This window comes from Onychostoma macrolepis, chromosome 20, assembly GCF_012432095.1.
Source record: "Onychostoma macrolepis isolate SWU-2019 chromosome 20, ASM1243209v1, whole genome shotgun sequence".
NCBI classification, from domain to species: Eukaryota; Metazoa; Chordata; class Actinopteri; order Cypriniformes; family Cyprinidae; genus Onychostoma; species Onychostoma macrolepis.
Window position 1 is genome coordinate 31,354,285 of NC_081174.1, and position 25,393 is coordinate 31,379,677.

The window sequence follows — 25,393 nt, forward strand, 5'->3', positions numbered from 1 at the left end:
TAATTATTAACATTCAAACAACTTTATATTTTGGGTGAAAATAAACTTAGCTGGTGTCAGACTTTGTCTCAACGTCTTGTGTTTCCCCTCCTCTCGTGTCCTTATTTGGAGTTCCTGTCCTCGTTTAGTGATCATTAGTTAATTAGTTTCCAGCCCTGTGTTAGTAATTATCTAGTTTGCCCCAGAGTTCTTAAGCCCTGTGTTTCCCTGCCTCTGTGTTTGGTCTTGAATTGTCATACTGTATGTCCGTAGATGGTTGTAATTGTCAATAAAGTCCTTTGTTCCGGAGTTCCACGTCTCCTCGTTTCCCTGGCCCCGACGACACGTGACAGCTGGATGTTGTAAGCAATGTTTTTGTATCCTTTAAATAACGTTATAATCACAAGAAGAAATTACATTTTAACTTCCCTAGAGTAAATAATATTTTGGGCCAAAATAAAGTTAGTAGAATGTTTGTATGAAACATTTTTGTAAAATTCTAATTTCAACGTTTAAGAAACATTTCAAAACAATGTTTTTATGACCTAAATTTGTTACCTGTTGGGTTCTTACTAAGAAAACCAAAAGAAGCTTTCATTATTTCAAATCTGCACCTGAATCATCAGTGAGTGATGACATTAAACCCATGTGTCACACAGCGCAGGGAACGAGTGCAGATCGACAGGCATTGATCAGACCAGCAGACCATGTTTAGCTCCTGTCTACATTCACAGACGGCCTTCATCCGGAGGGAACTGGTTAGTTAACAAGTCATGGACTGCAGACAGTTTTTGCCAGCCAGTGAACCCTTGAGTAAGTGAAATTGCATTACAGACATTATCCAGCTGATTGAACCATTGAGCAATCTCACACCAATATACTGTATTTTCTCATGGGTCTAGAAAACACCTTCCCATGAGGCATTGCCTGAACTGCCTATTGACAGCTGCGTAATGAACAGAATATACTGTTAAAGCATATAATCACTTAAGCATGGCATGATATGTGCCAATAATTTATACTGCGGTATAGATGTGGCTATCAGTTGCAGGACTATATTACATTATTTACACATCAGAGTGATAAAGTAATGTGAAAATACAGCGCCAAATAAGCCCATATCAAGAAGAAGGTGATGCTAATGGGTTTTTTTAAGCCTCAATGTAGGTTGTTTACGTAGATAAATATTACAATGTTTTTGCATTAACCTAGAATTAATCCGATATGCATCACAGGTGTTTATATCAGCATCAAATATGTCACATCCAATCAGAATCTACTCTGTTTTCTAATATTAATTGGCTCTTTAATTTGAGTCTGTATAGGTCTTTATTATATATTGACAATAATATATTAATAATTAACAATATAATTGAAAACACACACACACACACACACACACACACACACAACACAAAACTGCTAAATCTTTAACAAATATTACTGGAAAAAATATTAAAAATGACTAAAGTAAATATTTTTAACTAGGATTTAAGTGAAAACAGAAAAAAAGAAAATGAAATTAAAAATATTAATAAAAACTTGTATAACATCCCAGTAATACTAAAATAACACTGGTCTTTGATGCATTAATTTGATCTTCATTTGATGTGTTTAATAATGAAGTGAGATGAATGATTATGATTATCTGATTATCTTACTTAGTATTTTGTCCAGTTTTCTAGGATAAATTAGTAAAATGACATTTTTTAAAATGTTTTTCCTTAAAACAAGCAAAAATATCTGCCAATGGGGCAAGAAAAATAATCTTGTTTAGCCTTTAAATTAAAATTAAAGATTATTTTTCTTACCCCACTGGCAGATATTTTTGTTTGTTTTAGGCAAAAACTAACACAATTTTGATATACATAATTTTTTTTTTTTTTTTTTTGGAAAACAAGACATTATCTTAAATCATTTTACTTGTCAAGTAAATGCATCTTGATTCAAGAATGTTCAGATATTTATACTAAGAATTTATTCAAAAACTAAGAAAATATTTTTTTGCAGTGTAAAGTTGTTTTGTGCTGATATGTTACACTGTAAAAAATGACTGTGAAAATGCTACAGTAAAAACCTGTTAAATGGTTAACGGTAAGTTCCTGTAAAATTTAATTTGATGTTTTTTTTTTCTTTGAAATAACTGTTTCTTAATTTTTTCTTATCAGTTATGTTTATTAGGGTTGTATGTTACATCTAATGTTGTTAAATTAATGTTTATTGCATATTTCAGTTTAATGAGTCTCACCATGATGGTGTTTAGTGCTTGTGTGAATGACACTGTGCACCTTCTATATATGTTATTATTTAAAAGCAGCTTGTGATGGGCTTTGGTTCATCATGTGACTTTCTCATGACCACCTGCATTTGGTGGTTATCAGTGTATTTCAAAGGTACAAAACAGATTCCAATACTTCAATAGGTTGGTATATTAACAATATATCAGTTAATGAAATAACAGTTTGTTGGCATATATTTTGGACAGTAGTGCAAAAACTGATGTCAGCGCTCAGAGAGGCAGCAGTGAAATGCGTCGCACCTGCGGCAAAGTGCATCACCGCCTGAACTCAACACCTGCTGCACTGTAGCCGAATGGACACGAGCTTCAGACTCACACTCGAGATAATCAGACCGCTTTTCATGCTTTGATTCCTCTTGTCACTGAACACACAGGTCAGCCACGCATGAGCTGATTCTGTGCGGGAAGCTCAATGTGGCCTTTTATGAATGAATGGAATCAGTCAGAGGTTCATAACTCGCCAAGGAGCTTGTGCTGCTTTGATGTCTATTTTCCCAGCTAACAAATACAGTATATGTGACCCTGGAGCACAAAACCAGTCATAAGGGTCAATTTTTTGGAAATTGAGATTTATACATCTGAAAGCTGAATAAATAAGCTTTCCATTGATGTATGATTTGTTAGGACAGGAAACTATTTGGCTGAGATACAACTATTTGAAAATCTGGAATCGGAGGATGCAAAAAAAATAAAAATATTGAGAAAATCACCTTTAAAGTTGTCCAAATGAATCTACAAAATATCTTCATGGAACATTATCTTTACTTAATATCCTAATGATTTTTGGTAAAAAAGAAAAATCGATAATTTTGACTATTGATACAAACATACCTGTTCTCAACACTGCACTGGCTCCCTATTAAACATTGTATAGATTTTAAAATCTTGTTAATTACTTATAAAGCTCTGAATGGTTTAGCTCCTCAGTACTTGAGTGAGCTCTTATCGCATTATAGTCCTCCACGTCCGCTGCGTTCTCAAAACTCTGGCCGTTTGATAATACCTAGAATATCAAAATCAACTGCGGGCGGCAGATCCTTTCCCTATTTAGCACCCAAACTCTGGAACAATCTACCTAACACGGTTCAGGAGGCAGACACACTCGGTCAGTTTAAATCTAGATTAAAGACCCATCTCTTTATCCTGGCTTACACATAACACACTAATACATTTCTAATATTCAAATCTGTTAAAGGATTGTTAGGCTGCATTAATTAGATCAACCGGAACCAGGAACACTTCCCATAACACCCAATGTACTTGCTACATCGTAAGAAGATTGGCATCGATGCTAATATTAGTCTTTTTCTTTCTTATTCCGAGGTCACCGTAGCCTCTACCTCTACAGCCCTGAACGTCAGCGGAGATCAGGACCGATAGATGACCCCCAGGGACAGATCCACAGTAAATACCTTGTCTCCTAGACAGCCATCGTGGACAAGAACTCGGGAACCAGATGAGTCCTCTGCACAATCTGACTTTGCTGCAGCATGGAACAAACTGCAGGTTCGTCTGGTCAGAGGAGAACTGGGCCCCCGACTGAGCCTGGTTTCTCACAAGGTTTTTTTCTCCATTCTGTAAACAGACGGGTAAGTTTAGGGATATGTAAGGTGGGAGGAGTGTGATCTGGATCCAACCTTGCCCCTTGGATCTTGTGTTCTGCAGTGAAGACCGTGAACTGTGCAAGTGAATCTTGACTTTCACTAATGAAAAGAATGTAGATCAGTCACTTGATAAACCACTTCTCTGAAATAGCTCAAAGGTTCATCTCATGAGCCTTCAATTGGAAAGCCTATACTGTATTGACACAGGACAACACAAGAGGTACAAATTCTGACAATGGACTTTCTCATTTTTAATTTTCGCCTTTGTGCCCATATTTCTTTTTCCTTTTCTATATCACAATGACGTTGTAATGTGTGTGTGTGTGTGTGTGTGTGTGTGTGTGTTTGTCAGGCCACTAGTAAAAGTGTAACTGTGAATCCTATCCAGTCTCTTTCAATCAATATCCCACATGCATGCATTTGTACTTTTGAAATGCATATATGGCATACATAAGAAGTGCAGCCTTCTGCATTTCAGTCCAGTAACTGTCATCCAAACTGATCCCATAGTTTACATCAGGTAATACTAACAGAGTGCACTGTTATACTGACAACATGACGAAGCAATTTGACTATCTTGTTTGTGAACAATGACACAAGGACTTTTCATTCTGATGGCACTGATATGTTCATTGACATAAATACTTTCTTTTAAGTGATGAACTAAAGATTTTGCGTAAGTTACAGGCTTTTGTGTGGTGCTGTTTGTACGAATTGTTTTGAGAAATGCACATATTAAGGATGATTTGAGAAATGCACCAAAGCGACTGAGAAAAACTGTAATAATTGTTTTGATAATAAATAATGTAAATGACAAAAACACACAACTAATTTACTAAGTCGTTTTACTAAAATTTCTGTAAAAAATGCTAAGATGTAAAAACAAAGGTTTCTTCATAACTTTGAGAGTCCGTGCTGAGAATGCTCTGATTAGAGGGTGAATTGAGAGATGAACCGGGTCTGATGTGTGAAATCGCTCAAATCTCTCTGAGAAGCTGTGTTTATATATTAACCCCCTGTAAAGCAGCACCACTGAAGATATTAGAGCTAAATCAAAACAAAAAATCTGATTAACATTCACGCCTTTGTTGTTTTATTCATTCATTACATCCGTTTGTAGTTTTTTCCAGATCCAGCGATCCAGAGAATTACAGTGAAGACTGGACACCGTATATTCAAGCACATGCAATATTTATAATTCTCAGACCCCTCATGTAATCTGACCTGAAAACGACATCAAGCATCAAACCTCTGTTAGAATTAAACTGCATTATTTAAGACACAATCACTGAGTCTTTTCATTCATGCAGAGAAACAGTCACCATGTGTGTTATATAAGATGCATTATATAAGCAACATGCAGCATTAGCATCACGTCCAGCGCAAAAACATGGGATTTCATACATTCCTGCCTCATGTGCTGAAGTTAAAAGCCACGATAGAATATTCATGAATGTACAGCATTTATAGCGATTCAGTGGCATTTTTCTGCTGTGTGTTGATCCGCTCTGTGTGTGTGCAATGCAGATCTGACTCATGCATGCAATTACACACTATCACGCTGGCTTATTTATTATCAAACATACATTAAATCCAGACCACACCGCTGTGTTTGAACAAATCTGCGCTACATCTGATTGGTCGCCACTCACAGGGCTCCTGATTGGTTATTAACTCACAATGGCTGCATAATTACCCACTAGAAGTAATTTCAAAACACTTAAATTAAACACAAGCACATCAACTCCCATTCACAAGTGTTAATGTCAGGGTTATGCAAAATATGTAAACTCTATTTATCTATCTATCTATCTATCTATCACTCACTTTGTCCGTGAAAGATTATAAAATGCTTATTAAGCCAACACTCGAAGTTAGTGGTTTACTTTTCTCGTAAGAATGACAATCATATGAATTTCTTTGAATTTAAATTCATTTTAATTCAACTTCCTTACATTCAAATAGCTATTCTACATCCTGAACTATGAAAATAAATAAAATATTAAAATGCATAAAATTAAAAATGTGAAATGCAATATATTTTGAATAATATTGAATTGACATAATATGACACCAGAAAACCAACAATTTCTTAAAAATTGTTGGATAGATAGATAGATACGTATAGAGAGATATTGTAAATTCCTATTTCAAATAAATGCTGTTCTTTTGAACTTTCTGTTTTATTTTTTTTTGGACAGTAAATCAACATTTTTTTCCCCAAAAAGAACATCCAATGAACATCCAAAAACAGCTCATAACAAATCAGAGGAACATAGTTTAATAACCTTCGTGAGGCGAGGACATTAATTAGTAGCTCCTCATCAGAGTCACAGACGCAGGTATTTATTTTTGCACGCCTCTCCATTCGCTCAGATTATTGTGACATTCCGTCCGGTGTGTAATCATATCCTGGTGCTGTTATTGAATATAAAAACCTCATCGCTGCTCTCCGACAGCTTCTCTATTAATAACATGTCAGAATCATTCATTGTAATGGATCTGCGGTGAGCTGGTCTACGATCTGTCGCTCAGGTGGAAATATAAGAGCTGCTTTCCATATAAAAGAGCTTGTCTCTGGCTCAGAGCAGATGGGGAATAAGCAGACGGGTCTTATGTGTGTTTGCAGGACTTTAGTACCCATCGGAGGAAGCTTTCGCTCACAACTTATGCATTGTTTTGTTTCTCTGAGCGCTGTATGTAGATTAGACCGCTAATGTAGACCAACTGCACCTGCCATCTGTTGAGTCCAGACTTCATGCTGGCAGGAAAACAAACACGAGCGAGTAATGTAAAAGAAAAAGAGCAGTAAACAATCAAATCCCAAGCCTGAAATTCCTAAACACTGGTAACAAATTTAGGTTATAAAAACGTTGTGTTAAAACGTTTCTAAAACGTTGAAAAGTCCCGTTTTCTTGTCGTGATTAGAACGTTATTTAAAGGTTAAAAAAATGTTTCTTAGAATGTTCTGATAACTTTTTCACTCAAAATATAACATTATTAAAACTTTTAGGCTTTTTTTAATATTCAAAGAATGAATGTTAAAGTATCCAGTTTTCTTGTCATGTTTCCTACAACATTCTACTAATTTTATTTTTAATCAAAATATAACATTGTTTTTAATATTATTTAAAGGGCACTAAAGTGTTTCTTACAGCGTTCTACTAACATTACTTAAACGTTACAAAAACATTTTTTGAACATTTATTTTTTTATAATCTTAAGAACACTAAAATGCTTATAAAATGAATATAACGTTATTTAAAGGTTACTAAAACATTTCTTATAGCGGTCTACTAATCATTTTTACCCAAAATATAGAATTATTTTAACATTTATTTTTAATATTTTTTTGTTGTGATTAGAACGTTATTTAAAGGTTACAAAAACGTTTCTTGGAATGTTCTACTAACTTTTTCACCCAAAATATAACATTATTAAAAAGTTTAGGCTATTTTTAATATTCAAAGAATGAATGTTAAAGTTTCTTATCATGATTAGAATATTATTTAAAGGGTACTAAAGTGTTTCTTACAACGTTCTACTAATTTATTTTTTAATCAAAATATAACATTGTTTTTAATATTCTACTGTAAGAACAGTAAAATGTCAGGTTTTAGGTTTTTCGTCATTGGAACATTTATTTAAACGTTACCAAAACATTTTTTACAACGTTCTACTAACTTTTATTTTTTTATAAAACATTTTTTTTACATTTATTTTTTTATAATCTTAAGAACATTAAAATGTGTATAAAATTAATATAATGTTACTTAAAGGTTACTAAAACATTTCTTACAACAGTCTACTAACTTCATTTTAATATATTTTAAATATTATTTTTAATATTCTACGAATGTTTTCCCTCAACATTATGAAAACATTCAAGTACAAAAAACTTCAAATAAATTTTTAGTACAAAAATTGTACAAAAAAAAGGAACATTTTCTCTCAGCATTACAATAACCTAAATCAAATATTAATCAAGTTATAAAGTAATGTCCATAAACATTACTTTAAGAACATTTTGCCCTAACGTTTATATAATTATTTTTTTTTAAATGTACATGAAGGTTGTGAGAAAGCTGGTAAGTTTCCTTCCAAAATATTCCTATAATGATCTGAAAGGTGGTAAAACTTGCTGCTTGTCATTTGGGGACATTTTAGAGGATGATGGTTTATTTTACTTTCCTTTAAAAGCTTTAGTACTTCTAAAGGAACAGGATTGAGCGAGATAAACACATGTACACTCATAATAAATAATGCAAGAGAGGAGCCAACGGCATATGGGCCTATAATGTTTTATCATCCGCTATAAAAAAGAAAATATTTCTTTAATAGAAAGTTTCACCTGTTTTATGTGCATCTGATGACTTAGTAAGTAACCGCACTGCTCTCCTTAACAACAAACGTGATTTGAGGAATCATTCATGTCTTTTTATATACAGTATATGCCATATAGTTTCTTGCTTTCTTATGATCCTTTCAGGACTGCATTTCTAGGACACTATGCTGTCTTAACACCTTATTTTTTATTTGTGTGTGTGTGTGTGTATGTGAGACTTTATGTATACCGATAACTAGAATAAAAAAGTGCAGTAAAACACTATTTTACTGTGTATAAATACAACAATAAATAAATTAAAAAAATTATATAATAGCAAATTAGTTATTATAGTTTAAAAAAACAAACAAACAAAAAATTCTTACATGAAATAAAATATTTTTATCTGAAATAAAATATAATATAAAAACGTAAACTTATTTTATTTCAGCTAGTTTCCAAGGCAACATTTCTTATTTTAATTTAGTTTAACTTTATGCATTAAAATACTTCAAACTAAAACTGAAATAAAAATTATTAATTCAGAATAATAATAAAAATATATAGACATATTTAAAACTAACAAAAACTACAACTACAAATAATCAACAAAATGACAAATTTTTCTAAAATTAAGATGAAACAAGAATATATATATATATATATATATATATATATAATATTTATATGTGTGTGTGTGTGTATATATATATATATATATATATATATATACTGTACAGTTATATATAATTATAAAATATATAATTTATTTTATTATATATATATATATATATATATATATATATATATATATATATATATATATATATATAAATATTTAGTTTTCATTTTAATGTTAGTTAAAGCTTTAGTAATTTTGTTGATTTTGTATTTTTTATATGTATATATGTTTTTTTAAATTCATTTTTAGTTTATTTAGTTGCAGTTGTTGTAAATGAAAATGAGAAATGTTGCCTTGGCGACTAGGCTAGCTGAAATAAAATAAGCCGCGTTTTTTATATTTATTTTATGGTTTTATTTTTAGCTATCACAAAAAAAAAAAACGAGTGTCCTAGAAATACGGTCCTGAAACTGCAGTCTCCAAAACAACATTTATGCTATTGTGGAGTCGTGGCGTGGAATGAGTTTAGTGTTTCAGCCACAGGTGGCGATAGAGAGGCCAAATCTAAAGCAAAAACATTTAACACTCAAAATGCCCAATGCATTAATGCATCAGAATCCTTTTTTTTTTTTTTGCATAAGATGCATTCTTTGAAAACAAAGCTTAACATCTGATTCATCTAAACGTAGCCTATAACTTGTTTTTACTGTAAAACAAGATGGAGATACAGTTAGAGAATAGGATTTGCTGTATAATGAATGCTAAGCAGACGTGAATGCAGGTGTGTGTATGACGCTGTCGGACGCCGGCGGGGATGATATGCAGAGAGACGCTAAAGCTGCAAATCCTCACGGCTGCCAGCCATGTTAGAAGCTTAGAGACAAGATCCCACGGTGAAATTTGAAAACCAAATCAATTTGCATGGAGGCTAAATTTCATCAGTCAGTAAAATATTCAAATCCTCCAGAAAAATGTGGATTACGAGGGCGATTCAGAACTCATTCTGCTACTTTCTGCTCAACTTTAGAGAAAGACACACAGTAGCGTGATATGTCAGTGTTCAGAAGTGCGGCTCGTTTTAAGGGAAATGATGTGACAAAGCAAACACTGAACTATGAATCTTAGTGAAGAATCTTCAGATGGAGGCATTGAACAGATGCACTGAATGATGATAGATGAGGAATAAAAAGATGAATATCAGATTCAAAACTTCGTCATTATGATCTGCATGGCTGGTGGAAACAGATTCTCTTTAGGGTTGCTAGGGAGTTCTGTGTGGTTGCTAGGTAGCTGCTTACCAATGTATCAAAAACATTGTGGGAACAGTTTTGGAATGTTTCTGAAACATTAAAATGTCCAAGAAAAATGTTTTCTTGCTGTGATTATAAAGTTATTTAAAGATGACAAAAATGTTTCTTACAACGTTCTACAATTTTTTAAATGTTATTTGAACATTGATTATTATATTGTAAGAGTGTTAAACTGTTCACTTTTCTTGTCGTTATGGTAACAAGGTTACAAAACCATTGCCTACAACCTTCTATTAACTTTATTTTCTCTCAAAGTATAACGTTATTTGAATGTTTTTTTTTTTTTTTTAAATATTCGAAGAATTTTTAAGAAACGTCTCATTTTTGTGTCTTAAGATTACATAACATAAACAGAGTGACCCTCAGAACTAGTTTAACACGTATTACAGAGACTATGAGGTTTAAATATAAGCTCATAAACACAAGCTGAAGGTCAGTCTGAGTCTGATGAATGAAAGACGTTCCTGTTTGAGTTTTAGTGCTGCAGATTTAGTCGATTATTGTCTCAAACCGCATTTATTTGTGAAGCCAGCCTCTCACTTATGTTTCTCATCTCTATTATATGTTACGATATCAATCATTTCCCTTCACACAAAGTCCTCACGATCCATGCATGAAAGAACTTCTGCTGAATGGATTCGCTTTGAATAAATTCTTCAATAGCTGTATTTAATAAAATAATGACCTGAAGTGCTTGTATGTGTCTAACATGAACAGCACTGGATAAAAGATATTTATTTTATAGTTCTTGTAAGATTTCTTTGACTAGACACGGTCGAAGCGCATTTAACGGGTTTATAGTCTAGTGAAAGTTATGCTTTATAATAGTCTTTATAATAGAGCTGTGAACTGCTGGTGTCAGATCAGATCCAGTTTGTGATGATCCTGTTCCATCTTCTGTCTTCATTATAATGGACTTCTGAATAAAAGTTAAAAATATGAAATAAAATAGCAGCAGTGAAAGTTTAAGGAGGAAAAAATTCTCTGTAAATCAGGATTATGAACTAAAACTGAACCTAAAACCATGGTTTGCATACATTTTTTTGTTACTTAATAAAATAAAAATAAAAATATGTATATATAAATACACACACATGCATGGATACATTTAAGAAAAATATGTTAAGTTTATACATTTAAAATATTTATATATAATATCAGTTAAATTAATATAAATATATACATGTATACATATACATTATACATATATAAATATATATACTGTATATACATGGAAATATTTTCAAAATATATACTGCATGTGTGTGTATTTATATATACATAATAAATATACACAGTACACACACATATATAATGAAAACAAAAACTTTTATTTTGGAAGCGATTAATCGCGATTAATCATTTACAGCACTAATAAATACAAATAAAAACAAAAATAATCAGAATATACATAGTTTTTGAATGGCAGAAAAATATCTGGTTTGCTACACAATGCTGAACTTTGACCTCTTGGATGACTTCAAGCCCTTGGTAGTCTGCACTTGTGTGATGGAAAGAAGCTTCATGGGATTGTTCCTCGATTGCTGCCGACTTCACTGACTTTCCTCCAGAAGATATTGTGAGTAACCAAAACTCTGACAAGTAAGCTTGACTTGTGCTGAATTGGTTGGTTCTCTGCATGGTTTAGTGTTTAGTGTTTGGTTGATGTTTTTAGTCACCGCTGTGTCCTCAGGTTTAGGGTGAGCTGTGTCTGTAGGTTTTATTTTGCAGAGTTGCATCGGTGTGGAATAATGTGATCATACGGCACAGTCCAGCACTTCTTACTGTCTTTGTTCAGCTGTGTGTTTGTCATGAGCTTCAGTGTTTGCTGCGTTTATGTTGAGTTTCATCACACGCTCTTTTGCTGATGCATGCTTTGTGGCCTTCACGTTGTCTTGAGAAGTTTGTATTTATGAGCAAGTAAGTTGTAAATATGTTGAAAAAGGTAAATATCAAATTATGTAAAAAAAATAAAAAATAAAATAAAATAAACATTTTTGTTTATTTTTTGAGACCCTGGAGCACATAACCAGTCATAAGATCAGTTTTTTAAAAATTGAGATTTATACATCAATCTGAATAAATAATCGTTCAGATACTCAGAGACGCAAATTGGGATTATATTTGTTGGCGAAATAGAGCAAAAACAGTCAATATTGTGTCTAAAACATAAGTGTCTTAATATTAAATTCTTGTTTATTGAACTGCTGTATAAAATCAATATCACATTTGTTATCATGCTGCTTTTTGGTGGAAAAATGTCAGTCTTTGCGTGATACTGATTAACTATATGAAACTATATATACATGTATAAATTTCTGCCCCTTATCTTGAATTTTGTGATCATTCCAAATGCATTTTAATAAATTGAATCATGCAGTAAAAGAACGTGCACTGGTCTAACCTACTAGACTTCCTATTGCCTTAGCTAAACTTTAGCTAACTTGATAGCTCTCAGGAGTCATGGATTGGATAATTAGCTGTAAATTCACAGGTAGCTTAGTCTTTTGTTCATCACCACTCACCTCCAAAACAAGACAAACACAACTGAAAAGGGAGGGAGGGCTTCACTTCTGCGGCTCTCTGCCTGTCTGTGGTGTGATGTGCAGCTGATCAATGTGTGCTACACTGCTGTACTGCGCAGAGACACAGAGGGGAGAAAGACATCGTAACTCGACAAAGTCTCAACATGACCCGACCCGACCAGACCAGATATTTTGATTTTTTTATTTGTTTGACAGGGAAAGCTGTGCGCAACAGAATCACACACACACACACACACACACACACACACACACACACACACATGTATACATATATTCATTTATAATAAAAAAAAAAAAAAACTCCCTAGACAAAAGGGCACTTTCTCTCGAGGAAGAGGGCAGGTGCTCAAGCCCCTTTTGATGTCTATGTGTGCATGTGCCTGAGAAGATTAGAGTGGCTAAGAGGAACTACGCTAAAAAGCTAGAACACCAATTTTCTGCCAATGACCCTGCATCAGTGTGGAAAGGTCTGAAAGCCATCCCCAACTACAAGACACCATCCCCCATCACTGAGGATCCTAAACTTAAAAAAAAAAAAAAAAAAATTCTCTTTACTTATTCCTTCCTTTGGTAGTTTGTATTTATTTGAACAATGCCTGAGACTTGGTGTTGCAAGCACTTCGTCTGTCTGATTGCCTCTTCAAGATGAATCGCTTTATGTATTCCCCAATTGTAAGTCGCTTTGGATAAAAGCGTCTGCAAAATGACTAAATCTAAATCTAAATCTAAATCTAAATCTGAGGATAATCAACAACTTGCTGAAGACCTGAATGAGTTTTACTGTAGATTTGAAACTCCCAGGCTAACACCCTAAATCTGACACCTGACACCTGACCAGCTGATCATCTCTCCACACAACCATTAACACCTCCAGCAACGCACTTCAGATCAGTGAATATGATGTGCGCCAGGTCTTCAGAAAGAACAAGAGAAGGAAGGCACCAGGCCCAGATGGTGTGACACCAGCCTGTCTGAAAACCTGCACTGACCAGCTGGCCCCCATCTTCTCACAGATCTTCAACAGATCACTGGAGCTGTGTGAAGTCCCCTCATGCTTCAAACGCTCCACCATCATCCTCATCCCAAAGAAACCCAAGATAACAGGACTTAATGACTACAGACCTGTCGCTTTAATGTCTGTGGTCATGAAGTCTTTTGAGAGGTTGATGTTGGCTTATCTGAAGGACATCACTGGACCCTTACTGGACCCCCTGCAGTTTGCTTACCGAGCAAAGAGGTCCGTGGATGATGCAGTCAACATGGGACTGCATTACATCCTGCAACACCTGGACAGACCAGGGTCTTATGTGAGGATAACATAAGCTCCGCTTTCAACACCATCATCCCATCACTCCTCCAGACTAAACTAACCCAGCTCTGTTCCTAGCTCTATCTGTCAGTGGATCACCAGCTTTCAGACAGATAGGCAACAGCTAGTGAGAATTCACGTCCAACACCTGCACCATCAGCACTGGCGCCCCCCAGGGCTGTGTCCTCTCCCCACTGCTCTTCTCCCTGTACACAAACAACTGCATATCTAAAGACCCCTCTGTCAAGCTCCTGAAGTTTGCAGACGACACCACACTCATCGGCCTCATCCAGGACGGTGACGAGTCTGCTTACAGACAGGAGGTAAAAGAGCTGGCTGTCTGGTGCAGTCTTAACATCCTGGAGCTCAACACGCTCAAAACAGTGGAGATGATCGTGGACTTCAGGAGAAACCCCCCTGCTCTCCCCCCACTCACCATCATGGACAGCACTGTGACTGCAGTGGAGACATTCAGGTTCCTGGGATCCATCATCTCTCAGGACCTGAAGTGGGACACTCACATAGACTCCATTGTAAAAAAGGCCCAACAAAGGTTATACTTCCTTCGCCAGCTGAGGAAGCAACCTGATCTCACAGAATTCCGTGTAATGTTCACGGACTTAATTAACCTCCGAATCTGTGGTGGCATCACGGAATCGCCGAAAATTCCGTGATGTGCTCACAGAAGGCATCAGCCGTGGTCCACGCACGGATTCACTGGTTCAACACCAGCGCTGCATCGGACCACGTAAAAAGAGTGACTCCGATGCAGTTATACTTTCACTGGAGTACCTGACCCCACCCCTACCCTAAACCTACCCAGTTCTGAACAATAATGATGATAAATTTCCCAGTATCGCGTCGGCATATTGATGCTAAGGGTTTCCGTGCATGGAGCACGGCTGATGCCTGTCACTGACTTACATTGCTATCACTTCTGTGAGCCCATCACCGATTTTTTTTCTGTGAGCACATCACGGAATTTTCGGCGATTCCGTGATGCCACCACAGATTCGGAGGTTAATTAAGTCCGTGAACATTACACGGAATTCTGTGAGTTCATGTTGGAGGAAGTGTAACCTGCCACAGGATTTGCTCACACAGTTCTACTCGGCCGTCATTGAGTCTGTCCTGTGTACTTCAATAACTGTCTGGTTTGGTTCAGCTACAAAATCAGACATCAAACGACTACAGAGAACGGTTCGGACTGCTGAAAGGATTATTGGTGCTCCCCTGCCCTCCCTCCAAGAACTGTATACATCCAGAGTGAAGAAAAGGGCTCAGAAAATCACTCGGGATCCCTCACATCCATGCCATCTCCTTTTTGAACTTTTGCCAACTGGTCAGCGCTACAGAGAACCGAATACCAGGACAGTCAGGCACAAGAACAGTTTCTTTCCCCAGGCAATCTACTTCATGAACAGTTGAATGTTCTCCCACTGTGCAATAAAAATGTGCAATAACCTTATTTATTCATCACCATACATCCTAGTACATCCCTACATCTTATTTCTTATTTTTTATTCTGTTTTGTCTATAGCACACCTGTACATACAATTTATTATTATTTTTTTATTTTATTTAATTTTTTGTGGTTTATTTATATTTATATAAATGTGTATTTTATTCACATCTTATTTTTTATTATCTGTGTGTTGTTGTTGTTTTCTCTGTGTACTGAAGCTGTGATACTAAAACAAATTCCTTGTATGTGCAAACATACTTGGCAATAAAGCTCTTTCTGATTCTGATTATATGTTGCAATTAAACTTTGTGATTAAGCAAAATCTAATCCCAACAAGAAAACTGGTTTAGAAACTTTACAAAACAACGTTCCCACAACATTTTATTAACATAAATGTGCTACCTGGGATAATCTTTAGCTATCAAGCTTTAAATGAATAGTTCACTCTTTATATAGTTGGTTTTGTGGAATGGTGTGGATTACTTTGATGTTTTTATCAGCTGTTTGGACTCTCATTCTGACGGCACCCATTCACTGCAGAGCATATCCTTTGGTGAAAAAGCAAAATTTCTCCAAATCTCTCCAGCGTTTGAGTATCTCTGCTTTAAGCTGCAGTGTTTTTTTTTGTTTTGTTTTTTTTTGCATTAATGTAATGCTTTGGTCTCTTTATTGACTTTCTGTTGTGCTTTATGATTGATTATTCTGAACTTTTGCTGTTTCCGCTTCTTTGCTTTGCTTTTATCTGAGGTTTAGCTGCCATCAGTCACGTTTGTATGCTTTGGGCCAATTGCACCGCGTGTCTATATCCAGTGTACACCGGCGTAGCGTGTTGTTTACAGCCTCTATCGTCTGTGTCTATAATTGCGTGGTGCACCTGGAGGAATGGTGTTCTGCGATGACAAATGAATGAATGAACTTGAACGTTACCTTCAAACTCCCCAATTACAGTTTTCTGCTGTAAACGAGGCTTTGTAGCGCGAGTTGCTACTGCTTCATCTATTAATCATTAATGTGTCTGCTGTTCTGGTTTTATTATAAGCAGCTGGACCCAGTTTTAAAGTGAATAATGGTTCAATTGCTAAAGTTTCCTTTTAGGGTTTGGGTTGATGTGCAGTAATTGTGATAGCCTTAGCTTCATATAACAACAAAAGAAGTCGATAGAATAAACCCATTTTGATAATTACATCCAGTTTATTATATTTAATATAGGTGCACACACTTGAGGCTCTAGTATAATGCAAAGGTCACTGTATACACACCATCTGACCATTTGGAGAGAGTGTTTAACCATGTAGAGTATATTTTTTCGTAGTTAATTCTTTAATTAGCCTAAAATGCAGATTGCTTTCATACTGTATTTCCTCCTGATTCAACCTAAAAACCTCATTCTCATGCTTTCAAATTTTAAGTATAATCAAAGCAGTTTAAGTAAATACAATATAATTGATTTTAAAAATATTGTATAATAGTATAGATATTTTTTGATCAGTCAATATCTGACTTTCTCTCTCTCTCTCTCTCTCTCTATGTGTGTATATACAGTATACACACACACACACACACACACACACACATACATACATATAGAGAGCAACTATTACGAAACTATTATTGAGTGTGTGTGTGTGTGTGTATATATATATATATATATATATATGCACACACTCAATAATAGTTTCATATTACTGAAAAAGAACAAAATTCAAATATAAAACTAAAATTCTAAAATAGTTTCAAAACTAAAATAGTTTATTTTACAAAATATTAGTGCTGTAAACGATTAACCGCGATTAAAAATAAGTTTTTGTTTACATAATATATGAGTGTGTACTGTTTATTTATTATGTATATATAAATACACACACATACAGTATATATTTAGAAAATATTTACGTTAATATATTTACATACAATTTTTCTTAAATATATACATGCATGTGTTTGTATTTATATATACATAATAAATATACACAGCACACACTCATATATTATGTAAACAAACTTTTATTTTGGAAGCGATTAATCGTTTGACAGCACTACAAAATATATATTTATTCATTTATTTTTTGTCAGTACACTGAATAGTATGTGCACACACACATCAATTAACATGAAAAAAATATATTCAAATTGAATATATAATTCAATTTCAGTACACTGTAAAAAATTTCAAGCGGTTTCAACTAATTATTATTTAGTAACTAGTTCCACAGAAATTTTACGTTCAGTCAATTTCTGACTTCAAAGTGTTATCTGAATTATTTTTTTTATTTGGCTCAACCTTTAGTGAACTACGTAGTTTTATAGTCCATTCAACTAAAATGTTTTAATTGGTCAAACATTTAGAATACTACAGCAAGTTATGTCAATTCATATTTAACCATTTACTCCATGTGTTTTATATGTTACCTCAACTGAGATGTATTATTTGGGCATCATAAGAAATTGCTGGGGAACTACATAAACACATTTTTATAATTTAACAAAATTATTAAAAATGATTAACTGGTGTTTATCAATCACTAAAAACACACACACATTACAACACATAATAGCCTTTATTCAATAACAATCTCCATTTATAAAAAAAATCATACAAACTAAACATACAGGAATGAAGAAAAAATATATCTTGGATGGCCTGAGGGTCAGTAAATTAACAGAAAAGTTTAATTTGTGAGTGAACTATCCCTTTAAAGCTCCAGTTGACACATTACATCTGTAATACAACTGCAAAATTCAGTTTAAACTTTGTTTAATGAACTAAGAAAAAACTAAACAAGCTAAACAAAATGTTAACAAACAAACATTTACAAGTATTATTACTGTTCACAATTACATCTTCACAATGAGGCAGAAGTAAAAAAAAAAAAAAAAATGAACCAGCTGTTACAGTATATACAATCAAGTCAAGTCACCTTAACTTATATTGCACTTTATACAATACTGATTGTGTCAAAGCAGCTTTACAGAGTCAAACAGGAAAATAGTTTGTCAATAATGCAAGAGGACATTAACAAGTCATTTTTACAGTTAAAGTCAGTTCATTGGTGATTCAGTGTTGACATCATCCAGTTCAGCTCTCTTCCAATAATGTTTGTGCAATCAGCCAAGCGTCCCCAAATAAACAAGCCAAAGGCGACAGCGGCAAGGACCCAAAACCCCATCGGTGACAGAGATCAAGTAGAAAACCTTGGGAGAAACCAGGCACAGTCGGGGGGCAGTTCTCCTCTGGCCAGACGAAACCAGCATGGCGTGGTTTAATTCTAGGCTGCAACACAGGTCAGATTGAGCAGAGGATTTGTCTGGTTCCCGTGGTCTTGTCCCGATGGCCAACGAGGTCTTCGGAGAGGATCTGTCTCTGGGGCTCATCTAGCTGACATGGTCTCTGCTGACATTCAGGGCTGTCGAGGTCATCTCTGGGTGCTGATCCACCATCTGATCTGCATACAGACTGGATCTGGGTGGCTACGTTGACCTCAGAATAAGAATGAAACAGACTAATATTAGTGTAGATGCCACTGATAAAAATAAAGCACATTATAATTGTAGTAAAAAATCGAAACATTTACACACATTACCTGGAATGAAAACCATAAACTCCTAGTCTTGAAAGTACACACAGTATGTAGTTGCAGTGGAGCGGTCTGGACACGAGCCAGTGTTTGGTGCCTTGGAAGAACTGACCGGGTTGCATCTGAAATCTTGAAACGATGACAAAGCACCAATGAAACCTTTGGCCACACCCTTATGGAGAAAAAAAAGTACATTTTAAGTTCAAAAAAATTAAATGATGCCTTTTAAATCATTTACAATGTATCAATATCAGTTAATTAAATTTGTGATGAAACAGAAGTTGTAATCTTTTTTTTTTTTTTTTTGGGCACAAATCCATTCCACAATCCATTGCACGACGGGGAACATTGATGCTGACTGGATTTGTAATAGAACATGTACATTTCATTTTATAGGGCTACGTTACCTCAAATAGCATAAAAATAATATCAAAATATAACAGTCCTGCCTGTTGTTGATAAATACCAGTGGTGACGTTTTACAAATTGATTGATCAGTTCTCCCAGTGTTTACTGATCACGGTCTTCCCCTGTGCGGGGACTCGTGTGCACTATCTAGTGACTCACTACCTAGGGAACTGACTGAGACGCTTTGAACGGCCTTGTGAAACGATTCAGTTGTTAATTTTCGTTCAGAACGACGAACTTCTCTTCCGAAGTGCCTTCACGAGACCAGAACGCCGTGTAATGTTAATCCGCCTTGTTTGAAAAGAGCCACATTTCACCATGTTGTTAGTTACGTTTAATGTCACCTTTTTCAGGGGCGCAGATGGGATTTTTTTAACTGCGAGGGACCAAGCTGTCACCGGTGGATGGTATGGGTGGAGTTAGGGGGTGTGCCTGAAGCGTGAATCTATATTCAGAAAGGCACAGAAAACAAACGATTGCTAACGGTTGCCTGTTACATTACAGTACATAAAATTTCACTTACCACATAAACAGAGTAAGGAGAGATGACCATCATGAGGGATGAGGACGACGGCGAATGATTTGCAGATCCTGAGCACCACTGACAAGCATCTAATCTTGGCATTAAATAAATGAAATGGCAACGACAATCGTGGAAACAAGCGAAGATGACACACAAGCATATTCAAGCAATAGCCAACATGGATAAGTTGTGTGAAACAAAGCAAAATCAATGTTACTCACCTATCAAGAAGAAATAACATAACCTCGGCGTCCGATTCGAGCCCTTCCCGCTCCTTGAGTTCTCTCCAACGCTGGAAAGCTGCTCCGATATTTATGCGGGTCCTACCTCTTGCCTGATCGTAACCCATCTTTTCAATGTTTTGTTTCTCTGATAGTTTCCTCATTATGATTTATTAATGTCTAAGCCAACCACAAGCCTAAACCTACCCTTACAGTAATGCAAATACAGTAATTATGTGTTATATTCGTGATTGTGGCTAGAAGGGATACAGCAATTTTTTCTATCTATTAGATTGTGCTTTATTAATGCCTACACCTACCCCAACCCTAAACCTACCCATACAGTAATGCAGATACATTAAATATTGTTGTTCAGCATCAGAAAAAAGACGTAATATTGATTTGCGCATGAGCAGTAAGCCCTGGTAGGAAAATCTGACGGGTAGGATAAAATGTCAGGACACCGCCACTACTGGCTAATGTACATAGCGGAAACTCTGATTAATCCTCTGTTTACCGATGTTGCCTTTCCTAGAGACAGTGAGGGGGACGGATCGGGTAACTATGAATCTGGGGGGGTCATGTCCCCCCCGTCACTAGTGCCATCTGCGCGCCTGGTCTTTTTACTTCACGGGACAATTGCAAAGGTTTACACACGCAAAAAACCCATTCAGCACGCCCATGTTAACTTCAAATGAGCGCATTACTGTGGTTTACATTTAGTTACACGGTTCAGAGATTTCGGTTAACGTTAAGTCATATTAACCATAATGGAGAAAGGCCGCGCAATCTCTTTATTATCTTTTCACATCACGGAAACTCAAAGAAATATCATACAACATGCCAAAATGAGCTAAAATTCATTATAGTTACACATCTTTTGACATTAAGTGTTTTATGGATTAAACAAGGTGAAAGCCCACATTCCCTTCACTTAAATTTCCCTCAGACATATCATACAACGCTTATTCGATGTTTTTATATGTTGTACGTTTGTGTATAAATATATACCTTTTAACAAAACATTTACACCTTTTAAATATAGGCTACGTTTTGATAAATTCAGTCTAACGTTATTCAGTGCCACATGTATGACTTACCTGACGCGTGAACTTGACAAGATGGCGGCGCAGTTTCTCCCGCGTAGTCACTCAGGCTCGTGCACGTGCGGAATGATCTCAGTGTTGGCTGGATTTGTTTTTATTAGTTTAGTTACCATTGACTGGATTTGAAAATAACCATTCATTTAATGTTTTTAAAATATATTTGTGCAGACTTAATATAATATGTCTTCTCAACTAAGCCCAAGCAATAAAATTAGTTCAACTTAAATATGTTTGCCCTTCCAACATTTTTTAATTGGATTTTTTACAGTGTAGCCTACATGCAGCATATTGATATTGATGTCCAAATGTAAAATCCGGAGTTGTGACTGACTGGTCTAAAGCTTGTTGGCCACTTGGCTAATTTTTGGTCTCTTTTCTTTGTGATGAGAATAGCAGATGAAAGCGGGGCTGGATCTCTTTTCCCAGAGCAGCTTTCGTTTGGCCTTTATCTGATTGAGTTCTTCCACTCCACTGCGAGGAGCTCTCAGCTCCAACACAAACCACTCTTCCATTATGCAAATCATTTCCCTTAAGAAAAAATCACTTTGCCTACCACCCAGCAGACCTGCGGCATTCAATCCAGGCGTTTTGAGTCGCCCTCCCCTCCCAGAAAACAGGCTCAGTTTCTGCCGCGTGGCTTAGTTTTCGCAATGCTGTGGACTGGGAATAAAACCCAATCAATTTACACAAGCCTTTGAAGATATATACGTGTTCGTCAATGGCATGATATCATACAGATGTATGGGGAATTCTAGCTAAAGTGTAAGGTGCATTTCTATCGCCTAGGGTTGTTTGGATGGTGATATTATTATTCCATCCACATTTCACATCAAGCAGTGGAAATAAATTCGTATCACATTCTATTAGCGTTTCTCAATCTTCCTGCAAGATCCTTCAGAATAAACATCAGGCTCTGCAGTGAACATTTTTGCAGAAATCATAATTAGTGCATTAGTGCTTTTAATATTTTGCACATAATTTATGTATATCTTAATATACATATCTTAATCAATCTTAATAGACATATATATATATAAGGCAAAGTGTCTAATGCTGAAAACAGCAGGACTGTTGTGTTTTTTCTTCTAGTAATCTCAAATATGTTTCCTGCATCCTGCAAATTATTATTATTTGCAGTGTTAAGAGCATTTTGTGATGCATGTTAGTAATGTGTGACTGTGATGCAATCTAGATGAGTGTGTTTCTTCATCAGGTTTGTAGAAATGTGTCTCTGCATCAGTGTCTCAGCAATGGATGCTCTGCAGTGAATGGGTGCCGTCAGAATGAGAGTCTGATAAAAACATCACAATAATCCACATCTGGATACCATCTGGAGAACATCTGGAGAAGACAAAAGCTGAATCAAATCCAGCATTAAGACGTTTTAAACTAAAATACGAGTTCATAATTAATAATAACGCTTCCTCTTGTGGATTATTGTGATGTTTTTATCAGCTGTTTGGACTCTCATTCTGACGGCACCCATTCACTGCAGAGCATCCATTGCTGAGACACTGATGCAGTGACACATTTCAACAAATCTGATGAAGAAACAAACTCATCTACATTTTGGATGGTCTGAGTAAATGGATGGTAAATTTTCATTTATTTAATGCAGTTGATGCATTTCAGCTATTTCTACAATTTCTTCCATGAGCTGAAAGAATGGAAAACTTGCCTTGAACAGTGTAAGAAGAAACATCAGAAGTGATTGTTCAATCGATATCAACAATAATGCGTACTAACGTGCCTAAAACGACTATTTCACTGCTCTACAAAAACAGGATGATTCTCTATTAAACAAATATGCATTTATCTTTAGCTTCTCCATGCTTCTGTGTGTGTTTAGCCCTCCATCAATATAAGGATTTTCAGATTTGACAAGGTCCAATCCTGCTAGAAAACTCTCTTTTTAGGTGATCAGACATAAAACCTCATAAAATCAGTAAATAACATGCTGAAGATGGTGAATGCTTGATAATTATGTGTGTGGGAAGTGAAGTGAATCATTGCGGTTGTAGTGCTGAATGTGTTCGCATAACCAGGTGAGACCTTGGATGGTTTTTAAAGTGAATGAAGTGAAGTGAAATTCCTCCATAATTTACCATTTACAGGCTTCAGGACAGATGATTGCTTTGGCTAACTATCCTCATTTCTTTCAATTCTTTGTGAATCTATGGTCGGTAAACATGTATTGAGAGCAGATTTGAGACGGGCTGTTATCAGTCCTTTGTTTGATTGAGTTCATGTAAGATCAGAAAGAGACAAGGTTAAATCTGGTGGAAAAGTGGTATTTTTAATGAAACGTGTCAAATAAATGCAGTCTGACATTGTACATTTAGCTTCTTTAGCTTGGTTTTCAGATCCAGCTAATGTGAAGATATATTTGACCAGCTCTAAGCCTTTTTTTTTTTTTAAGTTGTAAATAAACCAATTTATTTGGAGTATGTTTTACAAGATGATCTCATTTTACAAAACATTTTGCATTTTACAAAGGTACTAGTTCAGTCTTTCTACTGTACATAAAAAGTGCACATTTAATTCAATGTACTGTATACTTGCCATTTTGTAATTATTTGTGAAACAGTATTTGCAGTAATTTAATTGTATTTGTTACTAGCAATGTCTGAGTGATTGTTTATACACCATTTTATTACTTAAATTTAATTAATTTACCAAAAATACCAAAAGTTATAAAAATAGGTGACTTTTGATTATATATACACACGTGTGTATGTATATATGCATGTGTGTGTGTGTGTGTGTATATATATATATAAGTCAAAAGTCACCTAATTTTTTTAAGATAGCGTTTTGGCAAACACAACTGATTTTTTTTTACCAATAATTCTCTTTCTTTTTTTTTGTTGTTGTTTGCACAGTGTACACATTAAAAACAAAAAACAAGTATTTTCACAAATAATTACAAAGAAACAGCATGTAACATTGAATTAAAAGTGAAATTTTGATAACAGAAATAGTATTTTATTGTGCCCGAATAATCTTTGTTTCATTTGTAACTTTTTTACAGCAACATTAAACTTCAGTTCATTGAGTTCTTTAACAAACGTAACCAAACAAGTCTTCTCTCATCTTCTGTTTTAATTCCTTCACCATTCATCAGCAGTATCATGCAAAATTAAATGCCAGACGCATCTCTCCCGAGCATTTTTGATAACACTGAGGCCACGCTAATGTGTTATTCATGTCCGTAACACAGTTCTCAATTCTCATCACAGTGAAATAAAGCAATCATTACACGCATTTAGGAGGCTTCATTTCTCAGCCGCCACCTGGATGGCTTTCCATCGAGCAGAGCATCCTTCTATTATTCACGCTGACACTCGACGACTTCATTGGCGTTGAGATCTCTGAGGGTTTGAGAAGGGAGAAGCGCTGCAAACCCATTCGGTCGTATAGCTTTCATCTCAAAGGAAGAGTCATTTTCACAATGAGGGTCTCCTCCAGGGTTCTGCTGGGTGTTGAAGGGCTTCGGCCAAACCCACACAAAGCTCTTGAGCTACAGAGGAGCTTTTTACAGACCACTGAGGTCAGACAAGTTGAGACTGAATTAGGGCACTTTCACACTGGAGCTTTTGTAGCCAAGTCTGTGTTTTGCTGCTGTGAAAAGTGGCTTTCTTATACACTCTTAAAAATAAAAGTGCTTCACGATGCCACAGAATAACCTTTTTGTCTAAATGGTTCCATAATCTTTGAAGGTTGTTTGTGGTGAAAGAAGGTTATTCAGATTATAAAAAGGTAAGAAAGAGATGGTTCTTTGACTGAATGGTTCTTTGTGGAACCAAAAATGGTTCTTCTATGGCATCGCTGTGAAGAACCTTTTAAGCACCTTTATTTTTTTTAAGAGTGTACAGGGAAAAAATGTTTTTATTTTTATGCACTGGTCAGTTTTGAGATTTTGGGATGTTTTTTTTTTTTTTCAGACTAGTGGAAAGACAACATCCAAAATACACTTAAGTGTTTGTTTTATTGCACTTGCGTCTGTAGGTTTCAATGACAATGCATCATTTTAAACGTTTTTTTCCCCCCTCCACTTTAGCAGCACTTACATACACCAAAATCCTATCTATATTCTGAAGGT

At 35.3% G+C, this 25,393-nt stretch overlaps 2 long non-coding RNA genes across 2 annotated transcripts in view; both read left to right on the forward strand.

The window, feature by feature from the left end:
* The first annotated feature begins 224 nt into the window (after window positions 1-224).
* On the forward strand, window positions 225-4,231 carry LOC131527569 (uncharacterized). The gene is made up of 3 exons (XR_009267679.1): window positions 225-341; window positions 639-792; window positions 3,602-4,231. It is a non-coding gene; the product is annotated as an uncharacterized LOC131527569 (long non-coding RNA).
* Window positions 4,232-11,616: 7,385 nt separating this feature from the next.
* Window positions 11,617-25,393, forward strand: part of LOC131527779 (uncharacterized) — a 49,830-nt gene continuing 36,053 nt past the window's right edge. The window contains exon 1 of the long non-coding RNA XR_009267742.1: window positions 11,617-11,717. This is a non-coding gene — a long non-coding RNA (uncharacterized LOC131527779). The remainder of the gene's footprint in view (window positions 11,718-25,393) is intronic.